This window comes from Ornithorhynchus anatinus, chromosome 3 (genome assembly GCF_004115215.2).
Source record: "Ornithorhynchus anatinus isolate Pmale09 chromosome 3, mOrnAna1.pri.v4, whole genome shotgun sequence".
Classification (NCBI taxonomy): Eukaryota; Metazoa; Chordata; class Mammalia; order Monotremata; family Ornithorhynchidae; genus Ornithorhynchus; species Ornithorhynchus anatinus.
Genome location: NC_041730.1, coordinates 40761145 through 40767144, shown reverse-complemented (window position 1 = coordinate 40767144; position 6000 = coordinate 40761145).

Below are 6000 nucleotides of genomic sequence, written 5' to 3'. Positions count from 1 at the left end.
ATGGCTCAGTGGAAAGAGTCTGGGCTTGGGAGTCAGAGGTCATGGGTTCGAATCCCAGCTCTGCCGCTTGTCAGCTGTGTGACTGTGGGCAAGTCACTTAACTTCTCTGTGCCTCAGTTACCTCATCTGTAAAATGGGGATTAACTGTGAGCCTCATGTGGGACAACCTGATTACTCTGTATCTACCCCAGCGCTTAGAACAGTGCTCTGCACATAGTAAGTGCTTAACAAATACCACTCGCCTGCTGTGTGACGCTGGATGTCACCCAACCCCTCTGAGCCTCTATTCCCTCATCTGTAAAATGGCGAGGTAGCTTATCTGCTTTGTCTCCTTATTAGACTGTGAAAACAGTATGGGACCAAGGCTGTGCCAGACCTCAGTATCTTCTACCTAGGTTGGACCCAGTTCCTGTCCCACGTGAGGCTCCCAGTCTTGATCCCATTTTACCGGCGAGGTAACTGAGGTACGGAGAAGTGAAGCGACACACTCAAGCTCACACAGCAGGTAAGTGGTGACAGCAGGTAAGTGGTGGCACTAGGATTAGAAGCCAAGTCCTTCGGACTCCCAGATCCGAGTTCTGTCCCTAAGCCATGCTGCTTCCCTAAAATACAGCCCATAAATACAATAATGAAATCAAATTATTGAGAAACAGCATAGCATAGTGAATAAATACGGGCTTGGGAATCAGGAGGTCATGGGTTCTATTCCAGCTCCTCCACTTGCTGGCTGGAAGACCTTGGGCACGTCATTTAATAATTATTATAATAATAGTGGTATTTGTTAAGTGCTTACTGTGTGCCAAGCATTGTTCTAAGCACTTGGGTAGATACAAGGTAAACAGGTATTCCTATGTGGGGCTCACGGTTTAATCTCCATTTTACAGATGAGGTAACTGAGGCACAGAGAAGTTAAGTGGCTTACCCAAGGCCACACAGCAGACAAGTGGCAGAGTTGGGATTAGAACCCACATCATCTGACTCCCAAACCCAGGCTCTTTCCCCTAAGCCCCGCTGCTTCTTTGTGCCTCAGTTCCCTCATCTGTAAAATGGGGATTAAGACTGTGAGCCCCACCGTGGGACAGGGACTGTGTCCAACCCGATTTGCTGGTGTCCACCCCACCACTTAGTACCGTGACTGGCACGTAGTAAGCGCTTAATAAATGCCGTAATTATTGAATAAATTCAACTTAAACCTCCAATCAGGGGCTACTAATGGTCAAGCTCCATGCATGGGTGCAGTCATCCCCCCTGGGTGAAGGTAAGTTTGGAGAACCAGGATGTCCACAGAGGTTGAGGCTGGCCCTGGGTCCCCGCCGGGCTGTCCAGAAGGAGTCTGTCCAACCTGAGGGATTTACATGGGGCTGAGCTGGTGGCTTGCAAATCTCTCAACACCCTGAGGGGAAGAGGAATCTGGTCCCAGGCGACCAACCCTCTTCAGAGCCGCTTTGAGCTCACAGAACTCCACCAGTATTGATAATAATAATTGTGGCATTTGTTAGGTGTTTCCCGTGGGCTCGTCGTGGGCAGGGAATGTGTCTGTTTGATGTTATACTCGACTCCCCCGAGAGCTTAGTACAGTGCTTTGCACAGTTAGCCCTCAATAAATATATCTGAATGGGTGACCGAATGGATGAATACTATGAAAGACACTGCGGTAGATACAAGCAAATCGGGTTGGACACGGTTCCCGTTCCACACGGGGCTCACAGTCTTAATGCCCATTTGACGGATGGGGGAACTGAGGCCCAGAGAAGTAAAGTGACTTGCCCAAGGTCACACAGCAGACAAGTGGCAGACCCAGGTCCTTCCAACCCCCAGGCCCGTGCTCTATCCATTAGGCTACACTGCTTCTCACTAGGCTGGGCTGCTTCTCATTTTAGTCGATCATCCCAGTGCCCTGATGGAACATACTCGAATGTGGAGCCAATCCCAAGGCAGCCCAGATCTCCTGGGGGCAGTTATGGCTCAGAGCGGGTCTCCCAGAGACCCTCCCTGGGCCTCACAAGCTGTCCTTTAATTTGGGTATCTCTTTCACCCGTACCTGTTAGCCCTAGGCCAGGCAGCAAAGCCTAATGTAAAGAGCACAGGAGTGGGAGCTGACTGACTCTGGTCTGGTCCCCGGTCTGCCACCGACCTGCTCTGTGATCCTGGGCATGTCACAACCCCACTGGGCCTCAGTTTCCTCATTGGTAAAATGTGGATAAAATACCTATTCTCCTTTCCTCTTTTTTTTATAGTATTTGTTAAGTGCTTCCTATGTGTCAAGCACTCTTCTAAGCGCTGGGGTAGGTATAAGGTCAGATGCAGTCCCTGTCCCACATGGGAGTTCAGTCTAGTAAGTAGGAGGGAGAAAGTGAAACCTCATTTTGCAGTTGAAGAAATGAAGTGACTTTCCTATGGTCACATAGCAGACAAGTGGCAGACTCAAGCTTAGAACCCAGGTCTTCTGACTTCCAAGCATGTGATTTTGCCACTAGCTCATACTGCTTCAGTTGTAATCCCCGTGTAGGATATATATTTGAGTCTATAAGGTCCTTCAGGGCAGGTATCCTGTTTACTTCTCCCAGGAGCTTAGTACAGTGTTCTTCACTCTTGCCACGGTGACAGAGAGGAAAATCCTGGGAGCCGGCACCTGTGTGGGATGATCCTGGGTTCCAGACACATCCGGAGGGGATGAGGGGAGGGATGGGGCCGTCAGGTCCTTAACCAATTAATCAATCAGCTCTGGAAGCCTAAGCCGCCTCTAAGTGGCAGCTGGGAAGCAGAGGGTCTTCCGTCCCTCAGCCCCTGGCTCCCGAGCCCTGATGACCGAGGATGTGAAAGTACCAGGAAGATTTTCGGAGCCAGCCCACACCTGAGTATCATTCACCGTCAGCAGCATCTCTGAACACAAGGGATGGCTGAGTGACTATTAATCATCCCATCTCCACACAGATATAGATAGATGCATGGGCTAATTGGTTCTGACTTGCTTCCTACGAAAACCAAAGACTGACGTTTCCCCCATTCTACCACAACCAGAGAAATGAAAGCTTCAAATTTCTCAATCCCCTACTAAGGTTCTTGGCTTTTCCAGCTCCATTTGGAAAGCCAGGGCAGATGGAGAAGCAGCGTGGCCTAGTGGAAAGAGCACAGGCCTGGGAAATAGGGGAACTTGGGGACTCATCCCAGCTCCACCGCTTGTCTGCTGTGTGACCTTGGGTAAGTCACTTCATATCTCTGTGTTTCAGTTACCTAATCTGTCAAATGGGGATTAATAATTCATTCACTCAATAGTATTTATTGAGCGCTTACTCTGTGCAGAGCACTGGACTAAGCGCTTGGAATGGACAAATCGGTAACAGATAGAGACAGTCCCTGCCCTTTGACTGGCTTACAGTCTAATCGGGGGAGACGGACAGACAAGAACAATAGCAATAAAGTGTCGGTATTTGTTAAGCGCTTACTATGTGCAGAGCACTGTTCTAAGCGCTGGGGTAGATACAGGGTAATCAGGTTGTCCCACGTGAGGCTCACAGTTAATCCCCATTTACAGATGAGGTAACTGAGGCACAGAGAAGTTAAGTGACTTGCCCACAGTCACACGGCTGACAAGTGGCAGAGATTAAGACTGTGAGCCCCATGTGGGACAGAGACTGTGCACAACCGGATTTGCCTGTAACCACCCCAGTGTTTAGTACAGTGTCTGGTGTATAGTAAGTGTTTAACCACTACTACTACTACTACTAATAATAATTATAGTAATAATTATTATCATTATTCTAATCCTGGCTCTACCCCTTGCCTGCTCTGTGACCTTGGGCACATGACTTCACTTCCCAGGGCCTCAGTTTTCTCATCTATAAAATGGGGATTCGATATTTTTCTCCCTTCTGCTTAGCTCGTGGGATAGGGACTGTGTCTGACTTTGTGAGTTTGTTGTGGGCAGGGAATGCGTCTCCCGTATTGTATTGTACTAAACCAAGTGTTTAGTACAGTGCTTCGCACACAGTAAGCTCTTAACGAATACCTCAGTTACCATCCCCTGTTTAGAACAGTGTTTGGCACGTAGTAAGCGCTTAACAAATGCCACAGTTATTACTGAGGAGAAGGGAGCTTTCCTCACTCTGCCCTTCCCCTGGGTCTGGCCTCTAGCCTTGGTGGGGAGGAGAGGGGAGAAGATGGCCTGCCTGCTCGCTGTGGGCAGGGAATGTGCCTGTTTATCGTTACGTTGTACTCTCCCAAGTTCTGCACACAGTAAGCGCTCAGAAAATATGATTGAATGGACGAATGAATGAATGATTGAAGGGGGAGATCCGGTTTACTTTTCAGGACGGATAGCTCCAGCCCCAGTTTGCCTTGAAGGGGAGAGGGAGGGGAGGGAAGAGGAGAGAAGGGGAGAGGAGGAGAAAGGAGGGAAGGGGAGGGAAGGGAAGGGGAGGGAAGGGAAGGGGAGAAGAGACGAAGGGAGGGGTGGAGAGGAGGGGAGGAAAGGTGGAGGGAAGGAAAGGGGAGAGGAAAGGGAGGAGAGGGTAAGGAAAGGGAGAGGAGAGAAAGAGAAAAGAGGATAAAGAGGGGAGGGGAAGGGGGAAGGAAGGAGGGGAGGGGAAGGGGGAAGGAAGGAGGGGAGGGGAAGGGGAAGGAGGGGAGGGGAAGGGGGGGGAAGGAGGGAGGGAAGGGGAAGGAAGGAGGGGAGGGGAAGGGGGAAGGAAGGAGGGGAGGGGAAGGGGAAAGGAAGGAGGAGGGGGGAAGGGGAAAAGAAGGAGGGGAGGGGGAAGGGGAAAAGAAGGAGGGGAGGGGGAAGGGGAAAAGAAGGAGGGGAGGGGAAGGGGAAAGGAAGGAGGGGAGGGGGAAGGGGAAAGGAAGGAGGAGAGGGGGAAGGGGAAAGGAAGGAGGAGAGGGGGAAGGGGAAAGGAAGGAGGAGAGGGGGAAGGGGAAAAAGAAGAGGGGAGGGGAAGGGGAAAGGAAAGAGGGGAGGGAAGGGGAAAGGAAAAGAGGGGAGGGGAAGGGAAAGGGAAAAGGGGAGGGAGGGGAAGGGGAAAGGAAGAGGAGGAGGGGAAGGAAAGAGGGGAGGGGGAAGGGAAAGGGAAGGGGAAAGGAAGGAGGGGAAGGAAGGGAAGGGGAAAGGAAGGAGGAGAGGGGAGGGGAAAGAAGGAGGAGAGGAGAGGAAAGGGGGAGAGGAGAGGGAGGAGGGGAAGAGGGAGAGGGAGGGGAAGGGGGGAGAGGAGAGGGAGAGGAGGAAGGAGGGAAGGGGAGAGGAGGGAGGGAAGAGAGGAGAGGGAGAGGAGAGGGAGGGAAGGGGAGGGAGAGGAGGGAGGGGGAGAGAGGAGGAGGAGGGAAGGGGAGGGAGAGGGGAGAGGAGGGAGGGAAGGGGAGAGAGAGGGAGAAGAGGAGGGAGGGAAGGGGAGGGAGAGGGGAGAGGAGGGAGAGGGGAGAGGAGAGGGGAGAGGGGGAGGAAGGGGAGAGAGGGAGGGAAGGGGAGAGGAGGGAGAGGAGGGAGGGAAGGGGAGAGGAGAGGGGAGAGGAGGAGGGAAGGGAGAGGAGAGGGAGAGGGGGAGGGAAGGGGAGAGGAGAGGGGAGAGGAGGGAGGGAAGGGGAGAGGGGAGGGAGGAAGGGGAGAGGAGGGAGGAGGGAGGGAAGGGGAGAGGGAGGGAGGAGAGGGAGGGAAGGGAAGAGGGGAGGGGAGAGGAGGGAGGGAAGGGGAGAGGAGAGGGGAGAGGAGGGAGGGAAGGGGAGAGGGGAGGGGAGGAGAGGGAGGAAGGGGGAGGAGGGAGGGAGAGGGAAGGCGAGGCGAGGCGAGGCGTCTCCCCGGGTCCCCCTCCCGTGCTCCCTCCTCCTCCTGCTCCTGCCGCCGCTGGCCGGGCCCCGCCCCGTCCCCTCGGTGGCTCCGGCAGGCAGGGAGAGCTGCGGCGGCGCCGCGCTGCGCCGGGGCCGGGGCCGGGGCCGGGGCCGGGGCCGGGGTCGGGGCCGGCCGGGAGGGGCGGGCGGCACGGCGCGGGGCCCGCGGGCAACCGGTGGCGG